The sequence below is a fragment of the Idiotropiscis lumnitzeri genome, chromosome 2 (genome assembly GCF_059441095.1).
Source record: "Idiotropiscis lumnitzeri isolate Australia: NSW breed Sydney's pygmy pipehorse chromosome 2, RoL_Ilum_1.0, whole genome shotgun sequence".
In the NCBI taxonomy this organism is placed as follows: Eukaryota; Metazoa; Chordata; class Actinopteri; order Syngnathiformes; family Syngnathidae; genus Idiotropiscis; species Idiotropiscis lumnitzeri.
Genome location: NC_142392.1, coordinates 36,733,301 through 36,750,481, shown reverse-complemented (window position 1 = coordinate 36,750,481; position 17,181 = coordinate 36,733,301). Strand labels below are relative to the sequence as shown.

General features: G+C 42.0%; 1 pseudogene; it reads right to left on the bottom strand.

The window, feature by feature from the left end:
- LOC148342449 (uncharacterized) overlaps positions 1-16,632 on the bottom strand; it is a 33,910-nt pseudogene extending 17,278 nt beyond the window's left edge.
- Positions 16,633-17,181: the final 549 nt, after the last annotated feature.

Sequence of the window (17,181 nt, the reverse complement as noted above, 5' to 3'; positions counted from 1 at the left end):
GTGTAATTTGGAAGGCTCCGGGAATAACTTTAAACATACAATTCAATGTTCATTTTAGGATTAATTTGAGGAGATTAGAGCCAATGAGGAGGCGGAGTTGTTTTCAAGGTAAATTAGGTCTTGCACTTGATATCCATCTAATCTATTGGACTACAATTAGTTGAAAAGGAGTTGGGGAAAGCAATAATACTGGTAATGGTGGATTGGAGCTGTTGATTGAAGAAAATTAGCTCTGATTCTGTGAAATGACTCATTTGCGTGTGATTGAAGGTTTTGTGAGAGGATGGAAATGTGTCAGTCACTAGTGCGGTGTGTGTGTGTGTGTGTGTGTGTGTGTGGGTGGCCACCATTAAAATTACACTTAGACTATATATATTGAGAATGGGAGTCAATCAACCACGTGGTGAATTGTTTAATTGATAAAAGGTAGCATGCTTGAAGAGGCATGTGTGAAGATATTCAAGGAAAAGTGCATTGAGAGTTGGAGATGATGTGAACAAGATAAGAGGATAAATTCCTCTCTCCTGGAACTATATACTGCATAAGCTGTGCGGTTCAACAAATGAGATACACTGACTGGTCTGTGACGGTTCTTGACCAAATCTGTGTGGATGAGTAATTTGGAAGTGGTACATCTTATGGCACCATTTGACAACCAAATTAGTCAAATGGAGAAGGCCTGTTGCGGAAATATTGCTGGACACAACTGTACCAGCTGTGAATGACTTTGGACTGTATGAGGGGTGACACAGATGTTGACAATGAGACGAAAAAACTTGGACAGTGACCCTATATATGGCAGTCATGCCAGAGACTGAGAGCAAAAGACAATTGTGACTTGGTGATTTGTTTTGTTTTTAACCTTTTTTTCAACGTGAATGCTCAGCCTTTGCTGAAGGAACAGACGATGTGTTGGTTATATGATTTATGTTGAATTTGCAGGTTGCGGATCACCTTCTGGGAGAATGATATGCTATATTTGTTAATTTTTAACCCTAACCATTTATTTTTCCTGTTTGGTTGATTTTGTTGATGATGAATTCAGGCTGGTTTACAGGATGGACGCTGCTGATTCCAGTTCCGAGGTTATGTGATGTTTGAGTTGTATGATGTGGGTTGTTGTTGTTTGTTTATTGAGGTGTGTTCTGTTAGAGCCGTTTCCATGTCAAGCAGGTTGCGGGAGCAGCTACTGGATGGAGAGTGATTTGTTTGCGTGAGTTGGTTCCAGTTGTGTTTCAGAATTCAAGTGGGTGTCCATTCCAGAAGGAGAGGCGGCTGGTCAACGAATTAAGTCTGGTTCGTCACGGGTAGGATGGTCTGGAATTGCTGGTTTGTCGGTTTTTATTGTTATTTGTGTTGACACATGTGGGGCATGTGTCAAAGGGGGGAGATGGATGCAGTATTTTCTTCACATAATTGTTTTTGCCTGTAAAGATGTTTAAGTGTTAACAGGACATATCAACAATGATCATGCTGAGGTGAAAGAGTTGAAGATTGGGCCCAGCAGGAAGAATGCAAGCAGAGCGCTGTGGTCTCACCTCCATCTACTGTGGGACCAGGACGTCAGGCAGCACCCACGCAGGAGATAAGGGGTGATAGTTATAAACCAGTGCAAGGTCCTTTGTAGTCAGAAGTGCCCCTTCTAAAAAACCCATGTGTCCTTAGGCGATTGCATTATTAAGCAGTGCCATCAGGTCATCAAAACAGCTAGCGCGTGTGCGTCGTAGTTTGCATTGAAAGATGCAGCATAAAATATATTAAAAATTTGGATAATAACTAAAGCAAATTTAGAACGATAAAAAGATAATTGGCTACAAAACATTGGGGTGAAATTAATCTTCAATCCAAGTAGGGGTGTTTTAAAGAGAGAAATCCAAGATCTTAAAAGGATAAAGGCATGATGCGTGGAATCTGACTTGGCAAGATGGAAAGCGCAAAAGCTAAAGTGGCAAACTACGATTAACTATTAGAGAAAAACTATAATATATTCAGTCTCGTGGAAGACTGAATGCAGTAAAATTGCAATAAGAAGGATAATAAACCAGCCTAGAGTGTCACAATGTCCTGGAAACATAAGTTTGGGATTGCCCCTGAGAGTGAAATTCCTCCCTGAACCCCTCCTTTTTACGACCGGCAGCAACTAATGAAACAGCGATACTGATACAATTGGGTTAAAACAGAACACGCAAGGTTAGAGGTTGTGCCAAACAAAATACGTCTAATGTTGCATGCTTCAGTTTGGTGACGGTTGTACTGAGGTAATTCAATGAATGGAACGGCATTTTGAGATAGTAATTATATGGGAATATGACGAATTGTCATGTTATGAGGGGACTTTTGATATACAGTAAAGTAGAAGTTTTTAGTCTGCAGATGATCCAGTTTAAAGGCTACTGACACCTTGGTCGGGGAAAACGGGGTCCTATTAGAGTTAGTTGAAAAGGAATAGCTAAATTATAGTTGATGTGTTCATGGGAATTAAAAGGGAATAATAAATAGAAGACAAAACCAATTGGCATCGGAATAGGTAAAATATGATGAGGATACCTATTGGGAGGAATAATTTAGGTTTGAATGATTAATAGTCAGGAATTTTTGTTTTTACAAGACAGACCTTTAAGGGGTTCAACATAATTTAAAATAATTTCTAGATGACACGTGCTGTTAATTGTGAGTTGATTACATCTAGTCATGGTTATGAGGGATTAGGTTAGTGAGCTCTTATGGGAGACAGGTTGCCAGGGCGAGACGTGAATGGATTGAAACTTCCGCCAGTGACCCGTCCAATAGTGTCATCACCACACAGCTGTTCCAGGTGGCCGTCCTTAAGGGCGTGCCCCTTCCCGTTGCTGATGTCATGCGAAACAGTCCGTCAATGAGAAACTGCTAGTCGGTTTGAGTAGTGCACACATTTTTGCGTCAATTTGCACGACATCAATGAAAGGAAATATTGTCTTGGATGTAGAAAGAGAATTGCTACATTTGCGGGTCCAGAGGGCCAAGAGTGCAAATTCATTGGGAAAGGAAAAAGAATATGGAAAGGAAAAAAAAAGAGGAAAAATAAATAAGTGGGGGGCAGCGAATGCTGCGGCTAATACAGACAGCTCCCATGGCGCTTGCGCCTTCCGTTTCTGCTGCTCCTGTGCCAGGTGCTGGTGATGCAGCGCCACAGCAGGCTTGTTGTCCGCGCCAGACGGTCAGCAAGGTCACGTAACAAAAGTAGGAGTGGTTATAGACATGGGTTGTGAGTGGGACGTGCCCTTGCTGTGGGGTGTTGGGTCACTGGGTGATGAGCTGTCCATACTGAGACACTTCCTGAAAGGTGCCATCCTGTGGTCCAGTGCCATGCCTGTCACAAAGAGCTCCACCAGCGAGGGGGCGCCACCGCTACCCACTCCTCTGACAACGCTTCCATGGCCTCTCAAAGCACACTTGACTCCTCAACCAGATCGGGACCCCAATTCCGCAATAGGGGTGCCCGAGGAGCCTCAGAGTTCAAGGACTGGCAGGTCCCGGCATGCTGGTGACGGTAGATGGACAACAGTTTTTGATGGTGGGACAAGATATTCCCGGCTTTACAAGCTCCCTCTGCACATCGCAGTGAGCAACAAGACTGTCAACCCTTGTGGACTTCTGGAGATTGCCCGAGTCACTGCAGTGGACCGACACCTCACAAATGAAACTAACACTGGTATTTGAGTGGCATTACCAGATGGGACTGAATTTGACTATGCACATCCGCCGGGGGACGCATACGTTGTGCTCTCCTCCATTCCAGTAGACTGGGCAGCTCTGAAACCAGGGTCTCCATCCTCCCGCGGTTTGTACGTCCTGCTTCTGCTCAGGTCTGTGTGGCGTAGCCGCCTCCACTCATTCAAACCACCAATTGATACTTTGCATTGAACACTGAGTTATGATGATTTGGTTTGCCAGTGTGCATTCACCCAAAATCGAGGGTGAGAAATAGATCTTACATGATGATTAGGTGTTTGTTATGTCTACCGGCGTTGCCTTGCATGTGCGCCTTGCTCCGGAGCAGAGGAGACAGTATGAATGGTCTACGTTCACCTGCCACAAATCACATTAACTGACGGCGCGCATTATCATACTAAAGACTTAGGCCCCATGGTGAAGACGACTGACGGGTTTTCAGTTCAGATGTTGAATACTCTGTTTCACTATCAGGGTAGCGTATTTCTGCCCCATTACAAATTCATTTGTTTTGGAACATTACCAAATTTCTCGACACTATGCGGGACAGGGAATGGGTCACTCGGAAGCGAAAGTCCTGTTTGCATCTCTGCCGGAGGGGTTGTGGACCCGGAGTTCGACTGATGTTGGGCTCTGCTCCATGGCTTCCCCAATTTTTTTGCTGTCTCTGCACCCTCCCCTATTTGACAGAGTCAGTGTTGGTACAGTTTGGGGGCCAAGGGGGACATTCTGGAGATGATGGCTGTGTTGAAGACTGCAGCGGCCTTGGAGCCATCCATGTCCTGGAATGTGCCTGTTTTTCTTGTTGAAAATGATTTCATTTGGCACCTCAGGTGCTCAATTTTGTGTGGAGTGTTTCTGCTTGTTGTATTTCAGGTGGAGTGTAACTGGAGGTGGATGCAGATTGGAACCCCGCTTGGAGCAAGTGACATGGAGGACTCCTATGAGTGTTGTAGGATGCGACCATCAGATCTGTTTTTTCCTAAAGTGTTGCCCGAGCAAGTCAATCATGTCCTGAATATGGCTGTGAGGTTGGATGGGATCCAAGGGGGGTCAAAGGAGATTTATGATGCTTTTACTGCTACAGGACACTAAGGAACTGGCCAGGGTCCTGCAGACCGTTGAGGGGACTGTAAACGTTGGTGCGAGGCCAATGACTATGGGCTGCGGGCCCTTACCAGTATTGTCCTGTTTGTTGGCGCACTTCTCTATCAGTGCAATGGACTGTACAACACATACACAAGCACACAACTACGCACACAGGAGGCACGGTGGAACATGTTTACTGTGTTTTGATATCATTTGTATTTGCTGCATGACTATTCTTTCATTTATATCGGTGGTGCTTCAGCATGTCATACGAAGCCTTCATATCCGTTTTCATGTTCATGGCTTTTGTATTTGTGGCAATCTGTAAACATTGTTTGTTGCTTAGTATGGGCCTCCCTCTTTTTCCCCACTCTCTACACGAGGGGGTTTTTTCCGACGGAGGCTCGGTGGGTCCCTCACACTTCCGTATGGACTGCATCAAAATTTGCTTAATGTTAATGTCAGTTTGCTAGAAGAATTACCAGTCAAGGGGTAAATTTGATGCGACCGGGGTGGTTGATATGAGGTCTTTTAAATTTTTGCGGTGGTGTGCAGTCCTGTGGGAGGTGTTAGGGTGCCATCAGGGAGTGATTTGGCCTTATTAGTTGAGCTTTTCCTAGTCTAAAGTTAACCTTAAGTAACATGCCTTGAGCATCATTTAGGATCTAGACAAATAGGGTTTCAAATTGTAGACATGGGATTGGCATAAAATGTTGGATTGAGATTTTTGGGTTCATGCTGATGTCGTTTTTGGTTTATTTTAACTAAGTGTCGAGGCAATCTGGATTTGCCTCGAAGGGGGGATTATGTAGTGTATTTTCACAAGGTCTGACATAGACAACTTATTTTATGGCCATGACAACTGTTGCTTTGAACTCCCCCAGGGCTTCCTGACCCCCCTTTTGACACGTAGATTGCAGCCCTGAGAGGCGCGGGACTTTAGCCTTATCTACGGGGGGTCAGGAAGTTGAACAGGGGTTATCTGCGTCCTGAAGAGGGTGTTTACAAAAGAGGGGTCTGCCGCCGGGAAGTCGCACCGGCGGGGAGTCTGTGCCCCGCAGCCACGGGGGGGGGGGGGCAGTTTGAGGGGCAGTTGAGAGGCAGCAGGATAAAAATGAATATGCAACAAGCGAGAATTAGATATTCATGTCTTTTGTTTGTCGTCCCTATAAGAAGGGAAGGCGCGAGAGGGAGACACCTTTTTTCTTTTGGGAACTTCTGACATCAGCTGAGATCAATAAACTCTTTTTCCAACCACCGGTGTGTGTCAGAAGTTTTTTCCATCACCAAGCCAACCTTGCCTGGCGACCTGTCCGGAGGGGAGCTGAGCCAGACCCGCACATCAACAACGAAATTTACCACACCAGCAGCCAATCCCATCACAGCGAGGAATGTCCTGACTGACTTCCGGTTTTCACTCCGGTGTCGGTACCAGATGGGGACGGGTTGCTCGATGTGTTCGGGTTGTGGACGGGGTCCTTCGGAAGCCTGCTGATGACGTCAGGCGTTATAATATATTGATGTATTATATTTCTTTGACTGCATGTTTGCCACCCCTGTGTGTTACATTTGTGTGTTCTGAGTCACTAAATAAAAACAATTACAAAATAATAAAGTACATTTACATCATAATTTTTTTCTTCTTCTTTCGGTGTCCACTGCGTGCCTGTCGAAGAAGTCACGTCAATTGTCGGAGGGAAAACTTGGAAATACTAGATTGAGAAATATTTCCCACTATATGCAGACATATTCATACAATATTGCAGCCCGGGTGAACCACGGCATTGTTGCAAGTTCGGCAGGAGAAACGTAAACGTCCCACTGCTGGAGCAGCAGCGGATTCTCGAGGCATAGGCGGAAGTGACGTCCAGCTGACCAGCCATCGTGGCGGTCATGCAGTTATTTTGTTTTTTTGTTTTTATCAACCAAATTAAAATATGATATAACAGATACTAAAATAGAACAACCGGGGGTAAAAACAAACACAGAGGCAAAGAAATATATTTGAAAAATACGTGTTTGAAGCATGACGTCATTAGCAAGCGCGCAGCTTCGGAAGGACCTCGACCACATCCACCGACCCGTCCGCACGGGAACAAAAACACCCGCCGCTAAATTCTTCTGATTTAGCGTGGAACTGACTGTAATTTTCACACAGGATGTCCAGTGCTACTCTAAAGGACTTCGACATAATTCATTAAGTCTTTGTGTCCCGATAACCTCATCTCGTCACGCGTTGATGCTTTTCGGCGTAGTTAGCTTAGCTTGTTAGCTAGCTAGCCGCTAACGAAAAGAGGCACATGACTCATCGCCAAGCAGAGAGCAAGTACGGATTTTTTGGAATTATCATTTGAAAATGTGTGCAAGAACGACACCCAAGTACAAAGAGGAACTTTGTGGAATAAAAGAAGAGAACGAGCAACTTTTTCAACTGCTGGACGAAGTTTGCAATCAGCCTCGTGTTGTGCCACTCAAAGCAGGTTTGTACACGAGTGGGTTGATCTGAATCAGAATGACTTGACCAAACTAAATGTGTGTTCGTCTTTTTGTGTCCTGCAGACGTTAGTGAAAAATATTTCTGTTCTGTGAAAGAGGAGCCAGACTTGACTCACATCAAAAAGGAGGAGGAGGAGGAGATTAACCAGTCACCAGTGAACTTTGTCCCGATAAAGACTGAAGATGAAAAAAAGGATGAGAATGAGGACAAAAGAGGGGCGGGGCCTCCAAGCAGCAGCTCAAGTCATCACGTGACAACAGAAGGTGATGAAGACCACTGGGGGCCATCACAAGTACATAATGAGGACACATTATCAGATGATGACGATGATAATGATGATGATGGGCAAGCCAAAACTGAAAGGGCATGTCACACTGACTCATTAACTTCAAAGCTGTCCTTAAAACCACACACAAGAACACACAGTGGAGAAAAAATATTTTCTTGCTCAGTTTGTGGAAAAAGCTTCTCCCAAAAGTCGCATTTAACAAGCCACACAAGAACACACAGTGGAGAAAAACCTTTTTGCTGCTCAGTTTGTGGCAAAAGCTTTTCTTTAAAGTCAAATTTAAAAACACATACACGATTACACGCTGGAGAAAAACCTTTCTCCTGCTCAGTTTGTGGCAAATGCTTTTCTGGAAAGTCAAATTTGACAAGTCACATAAAAACACACACTGGAGAAAAAAACTTTTCCTGCTCAGTTTGTGGCAAGAGTTTCTCTCAAAAGTCGCATTTAACAAGCCACACAAGAACACACAGTGGCGAAAAACCTTTTTCATGCTCAGTTTGTGGCAAAAGCTTTTCTTTTAAGTCAAATTTCACAAAACACACAAGAACACATAGTGGAGAAAAACTTTTTTCCTGCTCAGTTTGTGGCAAATGTTTCTCTGATAAGTCAAGTTTAACAAAACACACAAGAACACATAGTGGAGAAAAACCTTTTTCATGCTCAGTTTGTGGCAAGAGTTTCTCTCAAAAGTCAAATTTAAGAAAACATAGAAGAACACACACTGGAGAAAAACCTTTTTCCTGCTCAGTTTGTGGCAAAAGCTTCTCTGTAAAGTCAAGTTTACAAAGCCACACAAGAAGACACAATGGAGAAAAACCTTTTTCCTGCTCAGTTTGTGGAAAATGCTTCTCTGTAAAGTCAACGTTAACAAGCCACACAAAAACACACAGTGGAGAAAAACCCTTTTCCTGCTCAGTTTGTGGCAAGAGTTTCTCTCAAAAGTCGAATTTAAGAAAACATAGAAGAACACACACTGGAGAAAAACCTTTTTCCTGCTTGGTTTGTGGTAAAAGCTTTTCTATAAAGGCAAGTTTAACAAACCACACAAGAAAGCACAATGGAGACAAGCCATTCTGTTGCAGCGTTTGTGCTCAAAAATTTTCCACGAAACATAGTGCTGAGAGACACAATTGTGTTGGTGACAAAAGCAGCGATGCTTGAAGATTAAAAAAATGACAAAAAAAACTGAAGGAACCGACTCTTTGTGGTAAGATGTAAATGTGATTTTGAATGAAATATGATGAATTGAATTTTGCAAAGCTCTTTTATTGACATTAAGCCAATGTGATCCGTGCCAGAAGAAGCAATGTGTCTGAGTGATGATGATTTTTTTTGTGTTTACATCAAACATGTAAATAAAATCAATTGCCTTTGCCTGGAACAACATTTGTTAACGTTATGCTTCCACAATCATCAATAAAATCACTTGTTCCACTTGCTCAACTGGCCTTCATTACGCTGTGTGAAAGGTGAAAAACTGAACTAGAAGTTGAACGATAAAAAGAACCAGAAAGAGAAACGCAAATAGTCTCAGTTTCTCTCAAAGGTTTTGGTATGTCAGGAGTTGGCAACTTGATGGCGACTGGAGTCAGCGCTGGTTTTCTCGCTGTGTTTGGCTGGCTCGTATATGTATGGTCAATTGAACAAAACTCAAACTCTTCAAATATCCCCTCACATACATGGAATATTATGCTTTGTGAATAAATTTCTGACTGGTTAAATACACTTTCTAGGTTGAGCTCTATCAATTTTGTCAAATATACCAAATATTTTTTTCATGCTATATTATATTTTTTGTATGTTGGATTGTTTATATAATGTCAGGTTTAAAATGCCCTGACGCCGTTTTTAGACTGAAATAACTTACTAAAGACGGCTGAAAACCAAAACAAACCAGATAAAGCTTTCGTTTTGCACCATTCGCGAATGGGAGAGGGCCAGCGGCAAACAGGCGTCTTGCCAGTTCAATCCCGCACACCTGCCTGGCTCCTCCCTGCAGCCTCTTTTTCGTTGTCTTTTTAATCGCACCGAATGGAAAATGTGTGAGAAGAAACAGTGCTTATGAAATCGGTCCCTTCCACAGTCATCAATAAAATCACTTGCTCAACTGGCCTTTTTTTCTGAGCCTTTGTGTTAGTGGAGTCAATTCAAAGTCTAATATCGAAAACAATGTCAGTGTGAAAATGTGAAAAGGTCGGTTTCTGATTGCACCAACTTACATTTATGAATAAAAACTTAGCCCTAAGTATGAGCAAATAAATTATGAAAAACACATCTTCAGCACCACTTTTCTAAAAGAAACAGAAAACAACTTTTTCCCACATTAAAGAAGAGTCTTTATAAAGAAATAAACTGACACATTTATTAAAGTCCTTCCAAAATGTCCTTGAGTATGAGCCGATCCAAAACGGGTGTTGAACTGTCTCTGCGTGGGTTCCACAAAAAGAGCAACTCTTCCAGCTTCTCTCTCCTCTTGGGTACAAAACACAATTTTTCGCTTACGATGCAAACTGTGCCACAATTATTAACCAATCAGGAGTCGGACACTCGGGCTGATTCTGATTGGCTGTTTACTGTCCAATTGCATTTTACAACAGTGCGCCGTCCGGGAAGACTCAAAAACACAGTCGAAAGAAGGGTCTTCTGCAATCTAACATGCTGCTCTTATTGTTTTGGTAATTGTTAAGTTATATGCTCTCATGGTATTCTTTAATTTAAGTAATGATATATTTAATTAGATGTCATTATGTAAATTTGGGTATGTGTGTATTTTGTTGAATGTCACATATATTTTCGTTACTGTCGTAAATCTCGCGTGGTTTACGTGATGACGTTTTACGTTTGTTAAAATGCCTTTTATGGATGTTGGCTGTGGGAAGACATGTTGTGTCGAGTGACTGAAAAATAAACAGCGAGATGGAAACATCCTAAACTTGTCGTGGTGTTGTGTTGGTGCGGTGAGCCGAAAGGAAATATGGAATACGAAGCTGCAAACGCAACAGGTTATGGGCCCAGGCGCGGCACAGGAGGAGGAAGATGGCAACGGTTAGTTTTCGACGGGAACGAAAACAACAACGAACTTTGGGAGGTAAAGTTCCTCGGCCATTTGAGGATACTCGGATTGAAAGACACTATACTGTCTACCGCCGCACCCGATCCACAAAAGAATGAAGAATGCTACGCAGAGCTAATTCAGTTTCTCGACGACACAAGCCTGTCATTGGTGATGAGAGAAGCGGCAGACGACGGCAAATAGGCGTTGGAAATACTACGTGGCCATTACGCGAGTCAGGGTAAGCCCAGAATTATTGCCCTGTATACGGAATTAACTTCCTTAAAGAAAGAAACTGAGGAAACTATAACCGACTATGTCATTCGTGCTGAGAAGGCAGTAACCTCCTTGAGAAATGCAAAGGAGATAATAAGTGATGGACTGATAATAGCTATGATTCTGAAGGGCCTCCCAGAAACATACAAGCCTTTCTGCGTCCACACTACACAAAGCAGCGATGACTTAACGTTTGCACAGTTTAAAAGTCGGCTACGAAGCTACGAGGAGACGGAAAAGTTTGACTCTAACACAAAGACAGACAATGTAATGAAAGTAGACATATCATCGGTCGTCTGCTACGGATGTGGAAACCGTGGACATCTTGTGAGAGATTGCCGCCAAAGAGGGGTGACGAAGTGGTGCAACTACCACAGGAGTGCTACACACAGTGATGAGACATGCAGGAGAAAAACCAAGATGAAAGATGAAGCAAAACAAACGGCAGAAAGACAACAGGATCATGAGGAGGAAGAGACATTTGTGTTCAAGGTCAACCACAAATATCTCTCATACAATGCTAAAAGGAATGCATTAATGGTGGACTGTGGAGCAACATCACATGTTGTAAATGAGGAACACAAATTCACAACGTTTGATGAGACTTTCAACCCAGCAAGACATTATATGGAACTAGCAGACGGAACCAGGAAAAACAATGTTGCATTGAAAAGAGGAGATGCCAAGGTCTTCCTCCAGGACGCGAAAGGAAGATGTGTCGGTGTCACGTTGAAGAAAGCCTTGTATATACCAACGTACCCTCAAAGCATCATGTCAGTGAAAGCAGCTACGTCGGATGGAGCCATAGTAACATTCAAGGAAGGACAAAATGAACTCATAACCAAAGATGGAACAGTTTTCGACGTCGAGGAACATGAAAGACTGTACTTCGTGAGAACGGTAAATCACAACGAACAAAACTATGATGAGTCATTTACTGACATGAAGTCAAAGGACAATGCGAATCTGACTTGTGATGTCAAAACATGGCATGAAATTTTGGGACACTGTAATATGGATGATGTGTTAAAATTGCCAAATGTGGTAAAGGGCATGACAATTACAAGTGACTCTAAAGTAGAATGCAATGTGTGCACAGAGGGAAAATTCATCAATAGTAGAAATAGGACATTGAATGCAAAAGCTAATGCACCTCTTGAGATGGTGCACACTGACTTGGCAGGCCCCATTGAACCAACTAGTCAGGATGGTTACAAGTATGCAGTTTCATTCATAGACGATTTTTCAGGGGCCGTGTCTGTTTATTTTCTCAAAAGCAAAAGTGACACACTATTAGCAACAGAAAAATTCCTTGCTGACAGTGCCCCATACGGCAGTGTTAAATGCATTAGATCGGATAATGGTACAGAATACACCAACAATGCCTTTCAGTCGCTCTTGAGGGATAAAGGCATTAGACATGAAACTTCATCCCCATACTCTCCACACCAAAATGGTACAGCCGAAAGACAATGGAGAACACTCTTTGAAATGGGACGGTGCCTGTTATTAGAAAAGGGGTTACCAAAAGTGCTGTGGCCTTATGCTGTCCAAAATGCTGCTCATATCCGTAACAGATGTTACAATGACAGGGTTAAAAACACTCCATATTTCATGATGACAGGAAGAAAACCAGATCTTTCCAAACTGTGGGTGTTTGGATCAGAATGTTATGTATACAAGCACAATCACAAGAAATTAGATGCAAGAGGTGAAAAGGGGATTTCTGTGGGGTACAGTAAAAACAGCCCTGCATATCTGGTGTATAACCCACAAACTGAAAAAGTATCGAAACACAGACTGGTAAAATTCATCAAAAATAAGTGCATGGAAAGAGAGACACAAACAGATGAATTGGATTCAGAAATCATGGGAAGCAGGAGTACATTTTCTAACACTGAGGGTTTTGAAGATAAACCACACGATGAAGTTGGCAGTGAAAGTCATGACTTTAATGAGAACGAGGGCATGATAAATACAGATGTGTCACAGTATGATGAGGCGTCAGAAACACGAGGTGACAAAACGAAAAATGCAAGTCCTGATTACGGTATAAACCACCGTTATCCAAAAAGAGAAAAGAATCCTCCAAAATACTTAAATGATTATCTGACAGACCTCAATGACAACGATATTGCTAACACAAATGTTGATCATTGTTACAGAGCCATATGTGACGTTCCACAAACGTATAGTGAAGCCCGGATGTCTGTCGAGGCACCCGGATGGATACAAGCAATGAAGGAAGAAATTCAGTCACTCCAAGAAAATGAAACATTTGAACTGGTTTCTCTACCCGAAAGCAGGAACTTAATAGGGGGGAAATGGGTATATGCCTTGAAAGAAAATTCAGAAAGAGGAAAAGTATATAAAGCTAGATACGTTGCGAAGGGCTACAGTCAAACAGAAGGCATAGACTACCATGAGACGTTTGCTCCAACAGCAAACATCACATCTGTACGGGTTTTGATGCAGATAGCAGTCCAAAACAATCTCATCGTCCACCAAATGGATGTAAAAACAGCTTATTTGCATGCGCCGATAGATGAAGAAATCTTCTTAGAGCAGCCTGAGGGTTTTGAAAAGACATCAGAAAAAGGCGAGAAGTTGGTATATAGGCTAAAGAAATCCCTCTATGGCCTTAAACAATCTGGAAGGAACTGGTACAAGCTTCTAAATGATCACCTAGAGCAAGGAAATTTTGTGAGAAATCTATCTGATCACTGCGTATACAGGAAACAGATAGAAAATGAGGTGATCATTATTATCATTTGGGTAGATGATCTAATAGTGGCAGCAAGCAACAGTGATCTACTTAATAAATTCAAAGACACCATGAATTGCAGCGATCCTTGAAGCTTAAAAAAAAGAAAACAAAAAAACTGAAGGAACTGACTCTTTGTGGTAAGATGTAAATGTGATTTTGAATAAAATATGAAAAATTTACTTTTGCAAAGCTCTTTTATCAACATTAAGCCAATGGGATCAGCGCCAGAATAACCAATGTGTCTGAGTGATGATTTTTTTTTGTGTGTTTACATCAAACATGTAAATAAAATTAATTGCCTTTGCCTGGAACAACATTTGTTCACGTTATACGTCTTTTTAATCGTACCTAATGGAAAAGGTGTGAGAAGAAACTGTGCTTATGAAATTGCTGCCTTCCACAATCATCAATAAAAACACTTGTTCCACTTGCTCAACTGGCCTTCATTACGCTGTGAAAAAGTGAAAAACAGAACTTGAAGTTGAACTATAAAAAGAACCAGAAAGAGAAACGCAAATAGTCTCAGTTTCTCTCAAAGGTTTTGGTATGTCAGGAGTTGGCAACTTGATGGCGACTGAAGTCAGTGCTGGTTTTCTCGCTGTGTTTGGCTGGCTCGTATATGTATGGTCCATTGAACAAAACTCAAACTCTTCAAATATCCCCTCACATACATTTAATATTACACTTTATGAATAAATTTCTGACTGGCTAAATACACTTTCTAGGTTGAGCTCTATCAATCGTTTGGGGTTTGTTGCTAAGCAGAATCTCACTTTGGAAAAACTATCATTTTGTCAAATATACCAAATATTTTTTTTCATGCTATATTGTATTTTTTATACATTGGATTATTTATATATTGAAATAGGAAAATTTTAAAATTTAAAATTGGAAACCACATACAGCCTTACTTCAATTAATAATAATAGAAACATTTTATAAATATTGAACTAATTGAGAAGAGTCCTGATCTTGAAATAAATATTGAATTATAAAAAATACTAAAAAAATAATTCAATAACCCGACCCTGGATGAGCGGCAGAAAATGGCTGGATGGATGGAATAATTTAAATTGCACACACATTCAAAAGAACAAATCTGTTAAGAAATATTCAAGTGTGAAATAAAAAGGTTTAAATTGTTGAGAATTTTACACACTAAAATAATTGAATAAATGTTGTATTATTACATAAGAAAGCTTAAATATACATTGAAATAAATGAAAAAAAAAGTTGTGTATTTTTAAACAGCCTAATTTAGATCTGGGAAGTAATTCTCTTTATGAAACTATGAAGGGACTGGAGCTCACAGAAGTGACCAGTCTTGGTTCTGAAGTTCCGATGTAACCAGATACTGCCCTGAGAGAAAATAGGCCTGAGCATTGTTTATGGTGGGGGCAATTCTCTCGCCAGGTCAGTGACCTTCCAGGGTATGGAAGTAATTTAAGGTGGTCACGAGTAGACTGGTCGTACCAAAGGGGAGACGCATCTGCTCTCCCTCTGGGGGACTTTTGGAGGGAAATCCCAAAGACGAGCGGGATGGGAATGCATATGCAACAAGGGAAAATTAGATATTCATGTCCTATTTGGATATTCCCTGTAAGAAGGGAATGTCTGAGAGGGGTCTCGCACGTGTGCGGAGCGCACACACGCACACGATTTTGGGGAGACTTCTTTTGACATCAGCATGTGACGAGAATAAAATCTTTCTTCTTTCTTTTGTTCGTTTCCATCACCAATCCAGCCTTGCTCGGCTGCCTCTCCGGAAGGCAGCAAGAACCCACACTTCAAAGACAAAATATACTACATATTGAAAGAAAAACAATACTCAAATATAGAAATAAGTCCAGAATATAATGAATAAACAACAAAGAAATAAATACCTCCTGGAAAATATAATAATTTTCAACATTTGTCAAAGCACAACATTTCGATCAGATTGAGTTCTTTCTTGCACATTCTTAAACAATCGTAATTTTTTTACTGTTAATTTTTAAGTTACTTCAGTGCATTTCACACCTGAGCCTTCCTACTTCGTCCTACTTGAATAAATCCCCATTAAAATACCATCATTTATGACACCACGGCTGGACAAATAATAATATAATCTCACGAGAAAACTGCACTCGGGCGAGCACAGTCGAAAAATGCGCCCCATCTTTCAGCCCAGCTTCAGTTTTTATAGGAGTTTTTTTTATGTCAAAGGTAATGTAGGTTGAATCCGTCGTCCTCGCTCCCTCCCACGGCACGGGTCCACGTCCAAGGGATGGTCCTCCCCAGGTTAGTCATCATCTGGATAAGTTGATTCCCGTCAGGTCTCCAAGACTGGCACGCCAAGGCTGGCCTTCTCCGGCGGGCATTCGCGTGGCCCGGCGGCTCCGCTCCGGGAAGAGGCCACGAGCGGGACGCGCTCCCGACTGCCTCAGCTGCGCGTCATTAAGACGCTAATGACTCTCTATTTAAGCAGCCGACACGGACATACCCGCGTCGGATTATTATCCTGCGTTGCTCATGCTCTTGCTCCTGTTCATAGATTGATTGTCTCGTGATTGGATCTCGTTCTGTTGTTCGCGTATTTGTGTTTTGTTTCCTCTCAGCTATTTACGGCTCGCTTCAAGTTCTCGTTCTAATTGGATTTGTCTTCACCCTTTCGTGGTAAGCATTGTGTTTTCGGTTCCTTGCGTTGCAAGCGTTTTCTGTTCCCTCGTTATTTGTTTCCTGGAGTGACTCGGTCACCCAGCGTTTTTCGTTTCGCCTTCCCGGCGGTTGTAACCCTAGGACCCTTGCGGTCCCAAATTCATAGATTCTAACCCAAAGCGATTATTGTGTGTTGCTTGACGGCTTTCAATAAACACCCTGTCAACTCTACCTCCTGTGTCTGCGCTTAAGGGTCCGCTCTCCACCGCTTTCCAGCCGAGGGCCTTGACAGTAATCTTGTCGGTGTGCATGTGTGCCTGTGTATGAGCATGTGCTCTGATCTCCAATTGTTCTGTCTTTCGGAATGTGTTTTTTGCGATAGCGTCTGTGTGAGTCCTCCAGTGCCCAATTTGGTATGTTTGCATCTCTACAGCCAATGTGGAGAATGTGCTTCGTCGTCTTTGTCTATGAAGTGCTGTGAATGTGAATGCAAGTCATGGAAATGCTATGTGTGCAAATTTGTTCTCACTACCCAAAATTTCAATAAAGTTCACACATTTAAACTAAGTACTATAAATTTAGCATAAGAGAAAAATATAATAAATCATAAAACATCAGGACTACAATCCCAGTCATTCTTGTGACCAATGCTTCTAGTTTCATTTGATAAATGCTTCTTTTATCAATGTTTAAAATATTCAGTAAATATGAACCTGCTAACTTTAATAATCGACATTCTGTCCCGTATGTGTTCAAAATAATGCCAGTAATCGTAATACAATCCTTCAATCCCCGCCGAAAAATATTTTACCATCAAAATGAAAACGCAACCTGTGGCCACAAAAAATGCATGCGGCAAG